Here is a 15379-nt window from a genome sequence, read left to right as displayed (position 1 = left end):
ATACTCTCAGTAGCAGTCAAGGTTGTGAAAACTGACAACAGCATAAAGAATATTGAGGGGGAGATACAAATGGCCAAAGGACTAACCAGAAGAGTCCCATTCCTTTTGTACACTAGAGATCCAACTGAGACTGTCAAAGTATCATATGCCATAATATCCTGACTACTTTCAGAAGCAGAGTCCTACACAGAGACACTGCAAGATATCGAGAAGAATTTAAGAATACTGTTTATAGAAACAAGGAACCTTTTGTAGACTGAAGCAAAGGAAGCTCAGCAGGGTTACACATTCCATTGAAGAACTGAGAGACTTGATAAACCATGTTATCGAATGCCATCCCAAGGCAGGAACGGTATGAGCTCTGGGAGCCTGTCCAGCAGTGGAGAGTCCTTCTCCCTGACCCTTTTTCCTTTGGTGTCTCTTAACTAGGGATAGGCCAGGGTAGTTTTTGAACTGGAGACGGATCATTGTTTTGGGGCATCACTGACTATGAGCACCTTAGTTATATTCATTTAAGGAGGGCAAAACCTTAGAGATGGGGATAAGTAGGCATTTCTTTCTTATTATTTAAATAAAGCACATTGTTGAAATGCCACCAATTAGTCCATCTCCTCCTTCTGGCCTACTACAGCACATACCCCAGACAACAGATCATCAGTAGATCTCAAGGTATTGAGGCAGCGGATTGACCAGTTGAGCGAGACCTGCATATCTCTATATGAGGGGTGGATATTTAGGGCAGCTTTCAGCGTAGTTTTCTTTTGGACCTTTAGAATCAGCAAACTAATTGCATAGTCCTGAACAGACACCAGTGGCAGGGCTTTAGCAAGGATGGGCATAAAAATGTATCAGACACATGTCAGTATTCACATCAGGTGGTCAAAAACTGGACGGGGTGGGAGAGGACAGGCGGAGTCATTGTGAATACTATGCGAGGAAGACTATTGCCCAGTACACCCCGTGGGGAGGTACAGGTTGGTCAGACAGGTAGTGCAAGGATATCTGTTCCTACATCAGGATGGGACACCCTTGAGGCTGTTTCTATTTAGAAGGGTGCTGGCCATGTCACTAGTCAAGATGGGTTTGGAACAGGAGAGCTACACACCACACTCATTTAGGATAGGGGCAGCCACCACAGCTTATGAGGAGGGGCTTGAGAAGCAGTGAATAATGCAGATGGGGACATGGAAGTCTTGGTGATTCTGGAGCTGCATTAGGCCAGGCGTTACCCATGGTCCAGGGAGCGAGATTAAAGTGTGAGAGAAAGTAGGAAGTCGGTTATTAGATGATTAGGCAAACACAAGAGGGAACAGGGGCTCAAGGTAGGAAACCACTTCAGAGAAGGAGGCAAGGATAAATGGGTGGGTGATTAGGGAGGATGCTTAAGAATGCCGACAATGTGTGGAATAATGCAAACTGAACAATAAAATGTTACAATTAAAATCATACTTTCATTTCATTCTCAGGGCAAAAAGGAATCATCGGTGGTAGGACACTTGTTCGTCCTGAGAGCTGCAAGGGAGATACGACAGAAGAAGTGGAGCAAGGAAATGGGGCTTAATGAGACAAAGGTGTTGTGGATGGGTCCGGTGCATGAGATGGAGCGAGATGCGTGTAGTAGTAATGGTGGATATAGCAAGTCGAGGGAGGATGCACATCCCGGTAATTCACCTTTTTGGGAAATGACCTCACAGCAAAGGGTTGGGGCCTGTTATTGCAGCACATGCAAGGCACACTGAAAGAGCAAAGTAGAAGCTTGTGGAACATCGAGATTGTATGGTTTGAGTTGATACCAAGGCAGGAAAAGAGCAGTGCTCACTCATCTAGGGCAGTGCAGGAACCATGGATACTTTTAAATGTAGGCATGGGTACATTCTTGGAGGGTATGGGCTTCGAGTGGTTCAGACACAACTTGATCACCATAAGGACACCTGGATACTTTGGCCCTAACAAGGTTCATCTGTCTGAGATGGGGGATGACTTTAATAAGAATTAATATCAGGGATATTATGGTGGGTATGGGTGAATTGAAAATTGGAAGGGAAGGGAGGGGGGCAGTGTTACCTTAGAAGGGAGGAAAGGCTGCAATTAGGTCTATGAGGACGAGAGCGGGTAGTGTCAAGCAAGGAATAAAGTCATGGGGGCTCAGAGTGGACAACTTCCCCAAAATGTTGTACTCATAATAGAGTTGTTTATAACCCTGGTTGGCTGACTGCATCGAAAGTACATTGTGTGTGTGGAGGGGGACAAGGGAGGAGGTACTGAGCATTAGAGGAAAAGGGGAATGAGGTCTTGGGTGGGAAACTCAACAGTGGCGATTGGCGCCATACAGTCCTGTCAGAGCTATCTGGTGTATCCAAAGAGGCAATTTGCTGTAAGGGCTGAAGGTCCCCCAGCAGTTTTGGGGGTTGGGGTAGCAGGAGCAGTACACCACCCCAGAGAACAAGGCCTTGTGGAGGCAGTGGACATAAGGCGACGAGGGTTGGAGACCCTAGGGGGGGGGGGAGATCTGGGCAAGCAGGTGAAGGGAAGGCTGGCTATAGTAAGCCTATTCTTTAGGGAGGCTTCCCATAGGGGCGTGAGGAGAATTGATCACCAGAGCCACTGGGGGAGGTTGCTGTCGCAAAGGAGCCAAGGGTAAGCAAATAGAAATGGGGTAGAAGCCAGCCTGGCATAAGCACTGGGGGATAACCTAGCTGGACACCGCCAGCAAAATGATGGGGCATGATGGAAAGGTGGGTGTGACCTGATGTCATGGTGCACTATTGGACACCAGCTCAGTGTAACCTCTGTGGCTGAGATCGTGAATACAGATCACCTGTAATCTAACTCCTGCCAATAAAGCAGCTGTGGCACTTTCCCATCCACTAAAGATTTGTGGCTGTGGAATTATTGGGGGTGGTGGGTGGTGAAAGGGAGAAAGGGCAATTAAAACGGCAGGGTAACAGGCGGAAGCAAAATGAGAGAGAGGGTTGGGGAGGTCAAGTGTGGGATGTCTCCACTACATCTGCAGCAGCCGGTTCACAAGGGCAGTGGCTCCCCTTCCGCTTCAGGAACTCTGTGATAAGAATTAAATGCAGGCTGAGATGCTCCCTCTCCATAACCTTTGCTTCTGTCAATGGTGGCTCTCCTAGTGAGCTTTCAAACGGGCAGTCTGCACAGGGGTGACATCAGTGTTCCTGACCAGGGCAAGGAAGGAGAGACTTATACAATCTCTACGCTGCCCCAGCCATGAAAGTTAGACATGTTACAACACTGATGACTGGCACACAAACTGCGAGCCAAACCATCATTTGTCAGTATGGCAGAGGGCATCTGGAGTAAACATATAGTATTTCAGCAGCTTCATGCCGGGGCATTGCCAGTTGCCATGGCAACCATATTCTCTGTTGAGGACTCCCGTCCCTTTTCTTTTATTTGTAGTAATAGTGTTGGTTTTAGGGTGGTGCTTTCAACTAATATAACCGAAACCAATAATTCATGATGGTTACTTCCATGCCTGCTAGGTTTAACTTCACCCACCATCAGCTCTACCCTTGTCCTCTTGCCAATTGGGACTATTGTTCAAGCCAGCTCCTTTTTCAACCCTCTCTACCCTTGTTCTCCAAACAATGTTTTCTACTCTGTTACTCATGCCATCTACAACCTACTGAGATCCTACTCCCCCTGCCTCGCCACACTGTCACCTTGCAGGATGGGTATCGATTCAAAACCCTAACGTTTGAAATTCCAACTCCTCTACAAATTTACCCATGGTCTTGCACCCTACTAGCTCGCCAAATGCAAGCATCTCTCTCTGCTCTCCATTCAATACATTTTTTGGCCTGGTTGGTGGCCTTTGGAGGGATTTGTGTGTGGTTTTACTTTGACTTCCAATCTGCTTTTTGAGCTGGTCTGCATCTAGGGTTCCCTGTCTTTGTGTCGTAGTCCTTTGTTTGTTTCTGGCTTTCTTCCTTTCCCCACCCAACCCATTGGCAATTGGCTAAAACAGTCAGGTGTGCCTTTCCTTTTGTCCTGGCAGCCTTCTCCGACTGCTTCCCTCTGCCTTGCCTGATTGTAATCTGTAGCCATCCTGCACAACAACCACTTGGTAAGGTGTTCTAGGGCTTGCTAGGTGCTCTTTGGAGGGATCCGTGTGTGTTTTACTTTGATTTCCAATCCTTTTTTTGGCCTAGTTGGTGGCCTTTGGAGGGATGCATGTGTCTTTCCAATGTGGTTTTTGGCCAGCTTGGTCCTCTTTGGAGGGATCTGTGTGGTTCTTTTTATAGCTGGTCTGCAGCTAGAGTTCCCTGTGTTTGTGTAGTAGCCCTTTGTTTGTTTCTGGCTTTCTTCCTTTCCCTACCCAACCCCTTAGCAATTGGCTAAGGCAGTCAGGGGGGCCTTTCCTTTTGTCCTGGCAGACTTCTCTGACTGTTTCCCTCAGCCTTTTTCCCCCTACACCTCATCCACTCCATGACCCTCCCTGCCTCCCCACTTCTCCCTGCCCGCCCATTCAGCCATGGACCAATATTAATATTACATTTTGTGATTTACATAAGTCACAAATATTTCCAAACAATGTTAATTTTGATGGGTGATCTTGCAACAGTGCAGTATAAGAGTAATAGTTTTGCAAAAATCATTTACACAACATCAATCACAATTTGTCAAGTATATTGTATTGAATGGCAATTAACCTTGGAAGCTAAACACTAGTCCTCTTAAACCTGTGTTACAGAAAGCAAGTTAAGTCAAATTCTGTATTCATTCATCATCCTGACAGGCTGTCTAAGTGGTCAATCCATATTATCTCCTTTTGAAAACTTCAAACTAAGTCCGCCCCACGTCTGGATAGCCGGATCTGCTCTAAAATGATCACTTGCATTTGGGCTATGGTGTGTCGTGCCCTAATAAAGTGTTGGGAGAGTGGTGAGTTTTCTGATTTGGTCCTGATGTTGGACTTGTGCTCTGGCCAACGTGTCTGGATTTTAGTGTGGTGATACCTACGTAAAAGATGCTGCATGGGCATCTGATTCTATACACTACGTTGGCAGAATCGCAAGTCGTGCAATGTTTAATTGACATTTCTTTGACATCTTTTCTGTATAAACCACATGAGACAGCAGATTGTGGCAGCGATTTTGCTGTAGAACAGAGGTTTCCTCAAGAAGAATACACTCATAAAAGGTTATTTTATTACCATGAGACATTTTTAAATGGTAGACTAGAGCCCTTATAATTTGGTTTACTGTGTATAATGAAATATTGTTATTCTTTGTAGGAAGACAGAAAGTTTTCATCTGATGAAGAGAGACACCTTCTCCCGAAACGCATAGTGACAGCCGGAATAGCATTTTACATCTCATTCTGGTGACATACCAGGGAGAATGCCTGTAAAACTTGATCCTGTTAAATATTGTCCTTACGCTATTTCACATGAACTTTATTTGTGAACTTTAATTGTTACATGGTTTTCACAACGCAAAAAGCGGCGTCTGTGGTCCGTCTTTAGATGTACAATGTTAATCTTCACAATTGAATTTATCATTTGTTAGTGAATACAGTTTCACTGATTATGTATTTTAATAGTTGATTTATTGTTTATGCAAAAGTTGAGTACATTGAGCATCATGATATTGTATCAAAATATGTTTAATATCAAACTATGTTCGGGATTTTCCAGGTATTTCCTGGACCCACTTCGAGTGACCATCATATTTTTCTAGTTTTAGTATCCCACTAGCAAAGACCACTTGTCTGGAGCACCTGAAAGCCAGGGTACTAGGTATAACATCTCTAGTATACATTTAGTTGTGTGTCCCTCCCCTCAGGCAATGAAATACATTTGTCATGCTCCGAACATAACGCAGCAAACTGAAAGGCTGGCTGTATTTCTCATCCTTTTCCTCAGATGCTGGAGAGGTAGCGGTTGGATGGCTCCAGCAGTGCAACAGTTTTCGGATGACACTGCAATATTTATGGGAGTGAGAGGTCTATATAATGGCACAAAGGTGTTCATATTAAGTACCTACGCACCTAATGTGGATGACCCTGGGTTTTTCTAAGAGATGTTCCGGATCTTGCTAGTCCAATTGGGAAGCGTAATTATATGGAGCAGGGACCTTAACTGTATTATAGGCACACGTATGGATCGCTCCAGGAAATCTGGTTGCCCCCGGGCCCGACGGCCATAGCCCGGATACAGGTGATTGAAAGGTTTCAAATAACAGACAGATGGAGAGTTCATAACCCTGGTGTGGCGAGATATTCGTATTGGTCACAGGTGCACAACACTTTCTCATGCATTGACATGATGTTTATAAGTAGCTTGCTTATACACAGGGTGGGATAGGTTGAGTTCTTAGACAGGTCAATAGCCGATCACTCACCACTGCGAGTTGCACAAAATATAGGAAGAAATATCACATAGCCACCGCAGTCGAGACTGCAACCCTCCGCACTGCAAGATGTACATCAATGCAAATTATGGGATACAGCACTTTTGGACCACGATAGAACAAACTTGCAGGCAAGCTGCGGTGGTGAGATACGAATGCCTACTAGGGGCGTACCCGAGAATTAGCAAATACAAACACGTGGTTACATTTATGGACATGGTATGTGTACTGGCCAAAAGGTCCATTGTAATGGCGTGGAAGATGGCAGGGGGCCCGCAATATGCCAGGTAGCACAAAGAACTGGAACACTGGACAGGGATGGAAACCAGAGTCTGGGGGCAGGGGGTGTCCAAGGCCGGTGGCAATGCAAGCCCAGCATTTGAGGCCTGGAAAACGATCTGGGACATGTTCCACCCATCAGACGATAAACCCCCATGAACAAAAAGGGTCCATGCCAGGGCTGCTTGTGACGCAGCACTAGCTACAACATTGCAATTAGAGAAACTGTATGCTCACCCACTCACTCCTAGCCAACGCGCGGGAGCCTGCACCCCAAAATTTCATTGAACTAAGTAAAGAGTGCCCCACAAAGCGAACCAAGTTAGGAAGACTGTGTCATGATGCCTTCCCCCGGAGGCCAGGCCCAGCACCCCCGGGAGCAGGCATCACGCCCCCGGGTAAAAGCCCAGCGGCCCTTTATAGGGGCTCTTTGGACATCAGTCCTGGCGCCGTTGGCGCCAGGCTCATGTTGGACATCAGTCCTGGCGCCATAGGCGACAGGCTCATAAGGGGAAGTGTTTGGTGCACTTACCTGAAGCAGACCATGCTGCACACTCACCTGATGCAGACCATGCTGCATGAAGAACCAAGCCAAATGAGGCTTAGGAGGGACTATTTTTCTGAGGGAACTATTTTGTTACTTGGGTGGGGCTGTGGAAGAATACTCACCTGGAACTTCTTCGAAGGCTATTTAAGCCACGCCCGGACAGCCACACGTGCTTCGGGTTGTTCTGCATCCCAGCAGCTGAACGCTCACCGTGTCAGCTCCTGCACCGGGACTCCAGCAACGCCCGCCTCGAACCTGGAACACCTGTAAGGAAAGAAGAGAAGAGAAGAGAAAGGTGAAAACCAAGAACTTATTCAACCTTCTTACCTGCATCTTCACGCCAGCATTCCTGAAGGAGGACTTCCATTTAAAAGCACCGCGTTGCTCGCTGCAGCGCCGCGCTTCACTCACCTGTTCCCGAGACGCCGCCCGGCTCCATCGCGGCTCTCCGCACCAGTCGCCACATCTCTGCACCTAGGGGAGAGAAGAAGAGACAAAAGGTGAGCAAGGGAACACAAGAGGAAGGCCGAATTTTCAGCCATATTACTTACCAGCTTTTCTTGGTGAACCATTCCACATCTCGGGTCGGCGCAGCATCTTTGGCAGGTACCGCACCTCGGCCCCTATGGGGAAAGGACAAAAGACATTACTGGGGAATTATAAAGACATTTAGAGGGGTCGCCCTCATCACTAACTCACCTGATTTTACCACCGGCAATTTAACCCCTCAACGCATCGCCTTGGTTCTGCACCCGAAATAAAGGACAGATCACAGGTTAGGAGAAACAACATAAAAGGAGGCTCACACTTGAACTTTAGCATCTTCATACTTACGGTGTATCGCTCAGAAAAGTCAAGTGAATTTGCCAGCGCCATTCTGAAAACCAGTGAAGTAACTGGACGAACGCGCGCCCCTGCACCAGAAGCAGGATGGAGAGTTCATCCTTCCAAACCATAAGGTGAGCTTAAACCGGGGGGTTTTGGCGGAAGTCAGAGGAGAACGAAGGGGGAAAGGGGGGAGCAAGCACACTATTCAGCAGACAGTTAATACCCTTTCTCATCTGCAGAAGGATATTCCTACGGGCCAGACAAGCAAGATTTGAGGGTCCTGTTCAATCGGTGGTCCGAATTCTGCGCATCACGCTTGAAGAGGCCACAGCAACCCAGACCAGACCAGCGCCTCCGTGGGAGCCAGGTGAGCGTTACAGACTGTTTGTTGTTGTTATAAGTTACTTGTTTTTGTTGTTAAACTGTTATCACATGCAAATGAGATAATGCCGGCAAAGTGTGAAGCCAAGTATAGATGCACATTACAAATGCCAATAAAAATATTTACAAATTAAAATCAATGCACATGATAGAGGAGGAATTATTGGAACAAAGGCACAGACCCTGCAGTGGCCGCAAAACTGGGGGATAAACAGGAAAGGCTAAATGTTCGTATACCAGGAATATAGCAAGTACCAACATGATTTTGGGGATAATAGTGGGAAAACACTTGCATAGATGACGACGAAGTCAAGGGATCGGAGACCAACCACCCAAATAGAGGTCTCTGAGGGACACGTCACATGACTAATTAACGAGACATTTAAAGAGTATTCAGAGCTATATATATTTAGCAAGCGGGACGAGGTAGAGGAGGGACTGTTCATGGGATATCTGGATGGTCTGGTTCTGCTGCAGCTAACCCAATCAGAACACTAGAGAATCCCATCATTCGGAAGGACATACAATAGGCAATTACAAGTCTCCCGAAGGGCAAGGCTCCAGGCACAGACATACTGCCAGCAGAGTTCTACGCTATGTGTCGCGGGCAGTTAATCCTGCATTTATATGACATGTACATGGAGGCCATGGAAACAGGACGTCTACCGTTTACACTGGGAGAGGCAGTAATAATTCAGCTATTAAAGCCTGGCAAAGCAGAGACCAAAGGTGGGTCATACAGATCACTGTCCTTAATGAACACTAACGTGACAATTGCTGGGATTGCACCCTACCTGGTAGCAGAGGAACAGGCAGATATTATTGCAGGTAGGACCACAACACTGAGTCAACGCAGATTTTGCTTGGTGTTGGATAGGGTGAAGGCCATGGAGTGAGACTATGCCCTGGTGAGTCTCAACACAAGAAGGCCTTTGATTCTGTCATTTCAGAGTGTATGCGAACTGCGTTACATAAGTATGGGTTTGGGCCAATGATTCACACATGGATACCAATACTATACCACAACCTGGTGGCCACAGTGAGAACCAATGACATTACATCTGAGAGGGTCACCATAGGTAGAGGCATGTGGCAGGGCTGCCTCCTGTCCCGGATATTGTTCACACTTATTATTGAGCTCTTGGCAGTTACTCTAAGAAGGAAGTTCGCCGACAGAGGAATTGAGGTAGACGGGAGGCAACATATAATCCCCTTATATGCAGATAAAATTATATTATACATCAAGGAGCCGGCGCATACTTTGCCACTGATATTACAGGAGATTGAACGCTTCGGACAGGTATCAGGACTACGAATCAACTAGGCTAAGTCGGTGCTATAACTTGTGGTGGGCACGTTTGGGGTCGATGTCAATACCTTGCTGTGAGAAGTTTCAACAGATTCCTTCTAATACTTGAGGGTGATGGTCAACGTAGACTTGAAACTGATTTATTGGGAAAATCTAAAAAATATGTTGCCTAAACTGACTAACCTGGTAGCAATGTGTGCCAACTTACTGTTATTTTTTTACATTTTTATTTACTTGATTTTAACCAAAAGGTTTTTACAAGAGTGTTCTGTGATGCTATTACATAACGTGTTCTTACAATTTGAGTCCGTAGGCTATGTCGTAAATGACGTTGTGTTAGAGTTTAAAATGAGGTCGAGGATTTTTTGCCGTGGCCGTCACCCAAGTGGTCTTCTCTCCTCCAATCAGCCGAGACCACCAAAGATCATCTTCATGTATATGAGATGATGCAAGAATGTTTTCCAGGTAAGGTTTTCTGATGTGGTTGACCGCTGGGCACATGAGTAGGAGATGTTGAATCGTTTCCACCGCTGCTTGGTTGTTGCAAAATCTACATATATTAGATGTTGACTGCTTTCTGATTTTTAAAATTTCATTCGCTGGTAAAATGTTCAGACGTGCTCTCAGGAATAAGTTTCGAAGCTTGCTGTTTAGATATTTTATCAGGAAGGCTTGTGGCTCGTGAAGCTTCGTTGTCTGTGGTGGGAGGTGTGCCGCAAGTTTGTAGTTTGCCGCAGAGTCCAACGTGGCAATCCAGTCGTTCTCGTATAGTCTTTTTTGCGTTTTTGTCGGATTCTCTACGAGTTCCTTTTTTTGTGCTTTGGATCTCCTCCAATTTTTCATCCTGGATTTTTATCCATTTATTTAGGTGTAAGCTTTGCTCGCCTGTATGTTCTTCCAGTATGGCATTCAGAAGGTTTGGACAGTCATCAAGCAGGATTTTCCTATATAACATCAGGGCGTTGCGTTCGATGGTCCCTTCAGTGATAGTTGGCTTAGTTTGCGTCTTATAAGCACAATTGGAGTTGACTTGGGAACGAAAAGGACTTTTCTCCAAAATTAGCTTTCCAATTCTGTCCAAATCTGGATTGGTAAGGATGGCATTGCTTCTGCTCCATAACAGATGGCGGGAACAACTTTTGCTTTGTAGAAATTTAGCAGGGGAACAAGCGAGAAACGGCCAAACTTCTTGTCTACAGCCTGTGCCTGGGTAGTTAGACTTCTGATTTTTGTGCGTAACGCAGTTTGCATTGCCTTTTCCTGGTTCAAATTGTCCAACATCACTCCCTGGTATTTGAACTCTGTTACCCTCTCAATTGGCGCGCCTTCAATTTGCCATTTGAATTTTTTCGAACTTCCTTCGCTTTTGCCAAGAAAAAGAATTTTTGTCTTGCTTTTGTTAATTTCCAGATGGTTTTTGGCAATGTATTTGGCAAAATTAGACAGCTGTCTCTGGAGACCGATGGCGGTTAGGTCGAGTAGTATGATATCGTCTGCATAAAGCAGTCTTGAGATTTTACTTTTGCCAAGTTGTGGAGGGAAGGATCGCACATCTTTTTCCGAGTCTTTGAAGTCTCCCATAAAGGATAGGAACAGGGCTGGAGCCAAGGGGCATTGCTGTTTGACTCCGCGGTTTGTTGGTATTGCTGCAGACAATGGCCCTTGGTTGTTTAGTCGTACCTGCATTCTGGTGTTTTTATGTAGTGATATTATTGGTTGCAGGATTTCTTCTGGGCATCTCCACCTTCGTAGTTTCTCCCGCAGGATATGCCTATCGACTTGATCAAAGGCCTGGCTTAGATCTATAAATGCCAGGTAGAGTCAGGTTCCCTTTGTCATGACCTTTCCCTTTAGGACACTAAGGGTCAGGATGTTTGTTGTGGTGCCCATGTTTTTCTTAAAGCCTGACTGAAGAGGGTCCTCGCATTCTGCTGATCGTGACCAATTTTGAAAGCGTCGGAGAAGGAGGGAGCCGTATACTTTGCCGATCGCGTCTAGTAATGCGATCAGCCTAAAGTTTGCTCGGTTTTCCCTGTTTCCTTTCTTGTATATGGGAACCACCACGGACGATGTCCAAGAGTCTGGAATTAGCTTTGTTTCTGCACAGCGTTCGAAGACCAGGCTGATGAAAACTGACCATTCCTCCGGGTGCTTTTTCAGTTCGATGTTTGAAAGTCCATCAGGTCCAGGAGCTCTGGAGTTTTTAAGTTTTCGTATCACTTCCAGGATGTCAGACTTGTCATGGAGTTTTACCCATGGTCGTTCTACACTTTGGGTTTCGTGGTCGTTTTCTTCATTTCGGAAGTCAGGATCTTGGCTCGTGACCAGGAATAGATTTTTGTAATGAGCTATCCATATATCTTCGGATATAGAAGTAGCTAGTACGTTGTTCGTTTGGCGGTCCGTAGATCTAATTAGAGCCCAAAATTTCCTGGCGTTTTTCCCACATAGTAGTTTCAACATCTCTTTGTTTTGATATAAAGTGATGCAATGGTTTTTCAGCCATTGTAGTGTTTTGATGCCACCCAGAAAGCTTTTATTTTTTCCGGGGTGTTATCTCGTACAGCCGCTCTTTTTGCTGCTCTCACTGGCTTTCTTTTTGCTACCAGGATGGTGTCATATTTGTGAACACAGGCTTCCTTTCTTGACCTGTTGGTTACTGTTGAGTTTTTAGACATAATGAAGAGTGGGCAATAGTCCGGCTTGATGTCAGTTTGTTTTAGGCGCCCCTTCAGGGGGTAGGCTGTTGCTAGTTTACTAATGTGTTTGCACTCAACGTCAGCCGTTTTTGATTATTGACCAATCCATGTTGCAGCCACAAGATTGTGGTCGCTGGCTGCGGTTTGTATCACGTCAAAGGAAGTTATTGCCGGAATTAGGGAACGGGAGACAAAGATGTAGTCAATTGTATCTGTTGTTTTTTCACCTTCCCAGGTCGGTAATTGTTTTTTTCCGGTGTGGACACTGTCCAGGTTAACCAGTTCCCTTGAGTCCATCAGGGTGGACCACGCACGTCCACGGGTCTCTGCCAGAGTGGTTCTAGGTGAGGGGTGTTTCTTAGTGCAAATTACGTTGAGATCCCCACATATAATTAGGTAGGAGACCTGGTGTTTGATGTAAAACTGGTCTATCTCGTTTTCCAACAGTGTGATGAAATTTTCATTCGAGATCGCTTCTGGGTTCCGACAGGTGTTGATGATGGTGGCTAAAACTGTTGTGGTCTTCCCATTTTCCATGTTCTGTTGGTTCCATGTAACTAGCACCGTTAGTAGAAATAGAGATGTTGTAAGTATTTCTTTCACAGAGATTCCTTTACCCAGCCGGATGGCTGTTATTAGGCCGGAGAACGGACGGCCTCTTGTTCCTTTGTTTGCTGGTGCGTGTGCTAGTTCGTATCCATCTAGAGTTGGTTTTGTCATTAGCCATGTTTCCTGGAAGCACAGGATGTCAAAGTTGGCCAGGTTTACATCTCCAGGAACTGTCAGGTGAGAAAACCCCCGGGTATTCCATGAGCCTAGTCGAAATGTTGTTGCTTCTAGCTTTTGCTGAGTAGTTGGAGCGGTCGTTGATGGAATCATGGGTTGCTATTTTCGGTTTGCTGACAGGGCCTTCGGGATCCATGCCCACAGTTGTTCGAGGGAGGTCGAGTTTGTTTGGTCTTGTGTGTTTTTTCCTATTGTGGCTGGGTCCTGCACCAGTGTTGTTTTAATTGAAGTTAAGGATCTCGCAAAAGTGAATTGCTAACTGTTAAGACCAAACCTCCCAAGGGGCGATCCCCAACCCCTATGTATTCAGTTGCTGGAAGATTGCATACCCATCAAAGCAAACCAATCTTGTTATTCATACTTCTTGCAGCAATATGGCATCCAATTGTAACCATTTTTATTTTCCTCTGATGCCCTTGCAAACTAGCATAACCCACAGTGTTCCAGCTAATTACAGTAACGTCTGGCACTATATCTCCTGTTACTAGAGACCAGTCCCTTTTTCACTCATTTGTTTAAAAAACCTCGCAATAGACTGTGCAAGCCACACCCAAATTTCGCCTACCCCTCTTCTGGCCGCGTCTCCTGTTCCTCCTTTGTCCACCACTATCCAATTATTGGTTGCCACATTACTTGTGATTGAAGGAGGTCTCTGTTGGCCCAACCGATATTCGTCATGATAGGCAGTATCTAATTCCTCCATATCTTTTCCCTGTAAGCTAGCGGATACAGATCATAACCCAGTTGCTGTAACGAGACCGAGGGCCTCATTACGCGCGTGCCGGTCTGGTAATGAACGGTGCTGGTAAGCCTACCGGCACCGTTGTTACCAGACCGGCACATTACGGGTTTGCTTGCTGGAGGCGCTGTGCCCGACAGGGCAGACCCTGCCGGACACAGCGACCATGGTAAGCAAGCCGTAACGGAAGCACCAACTTCGTTATTAGCAGTGCCGGTACTTCCATGTTCCCCATTCCCATGGAGTCCTATGGGACTCAAAGGGAGTGGGGATTAACATTTACCGGTGCCTGACTTCCCGGAATGCCAGGGTCGTAATCTCCCAGTGATTCCGACAAGCCAGGTGCCAGTAACTATTGGAAGTCTGGCGGCAACCTGCCGGTTTTACCGGCACGGTTACTGCTGAACTTGTAATGAGACCCTAACTCTACTAAGACCAGGTTTACAACCGGCATACATTTAAACACTAGCTGCACAACATGCGTACGTTTATCATTAAAGAAAAAGACTCTTTCAATATCTTTGGAGCTCAATAAACGTAGCTGTGGAGTTTCATGTAACAAATGTATAAGATACCTTCAATTTAAAGGGAGTTCACCCTCTAGTGTAAATAGACGCTCCAAAACAAATCTCCCCCCCACTTTGACAGGCTTCATCTGGCAGAAAAGGCCTACCCTCCTTTACCTTATCCTTAATTTCCAGGGCCTGATACCTAGATTTTAGCATACAGACGGGGCAGCTCGAACAATTACATCTACCTTCAGAGCCTATAGAGCCATTAAAAAACGTGTCCCGTAGGGCTAAATCATTACATTCATCCTCTCTTCTATCACCACCGGCCTTATATTGGATATAATAACCCTATTCGTTACAGTAAGCACCCTAGAATCTGACTTATTAACTGCCAAGGACAGTGGCTCACCCAAATTGACCTGAACCGACTCAGAGTCCTCATCTCTTAACTGACCATTATCGCGGCCATTCTGAGTACCTACGCCAACCCTGTTGGGTCCCAATTTTACTCCAACACACTGCTCCCCATCGCAGGCAGCCCTACTACTCACATCCTTAATGAGCTCCTTAGATGCCCCCTCCTGTGACATCTGATCTTTTGGCACCACCGCCCGTGGGGCCTGACTTCCCTTTCCCACTTTATTTTGATTAAACAAAACGTCCCATTGTACTGCTTTACTTGTTTTACATATCTGGGCCAAATGATCTGTCAGCTAGCCCATTTCACCAGTTACCTTCAGAATGACTACATTGTCCCTGCTCGAATGAGTTTCAGAGACTTCTTCTACACTGTCTCTTCTCAGCCTCAGCCGAGTTGAGACCTCTTCTTCCACCTGAGCAGGATTCCTCTTCTCCACCATAGGTGCAGGCACCACCTCATCCACCAGATGTACGTTTATTAGATATTTTCTTGAGTATGAAT

This window comes from Ambystoma mexicanum, chromosome 3q (assembly GCF_040938575.1).
Source record: "Ambystoma mexicanum isolate Mex_15411 chromosome 3q, UKY_AmexF1_1, whole genome shotgun sequence".
Taxonomy (NCBI): domain Eukaryota; kingdom Metazoa; phylum Chordata; class Amphibia; order Caudata; family Ambystomatidae; genus Ambystoma; species Ambystoma mexicanum.
The sequence above is the reverse complement of the archived record's forward strand: the minus strand, read 5'-3'. Positions refer to the sequence as shown.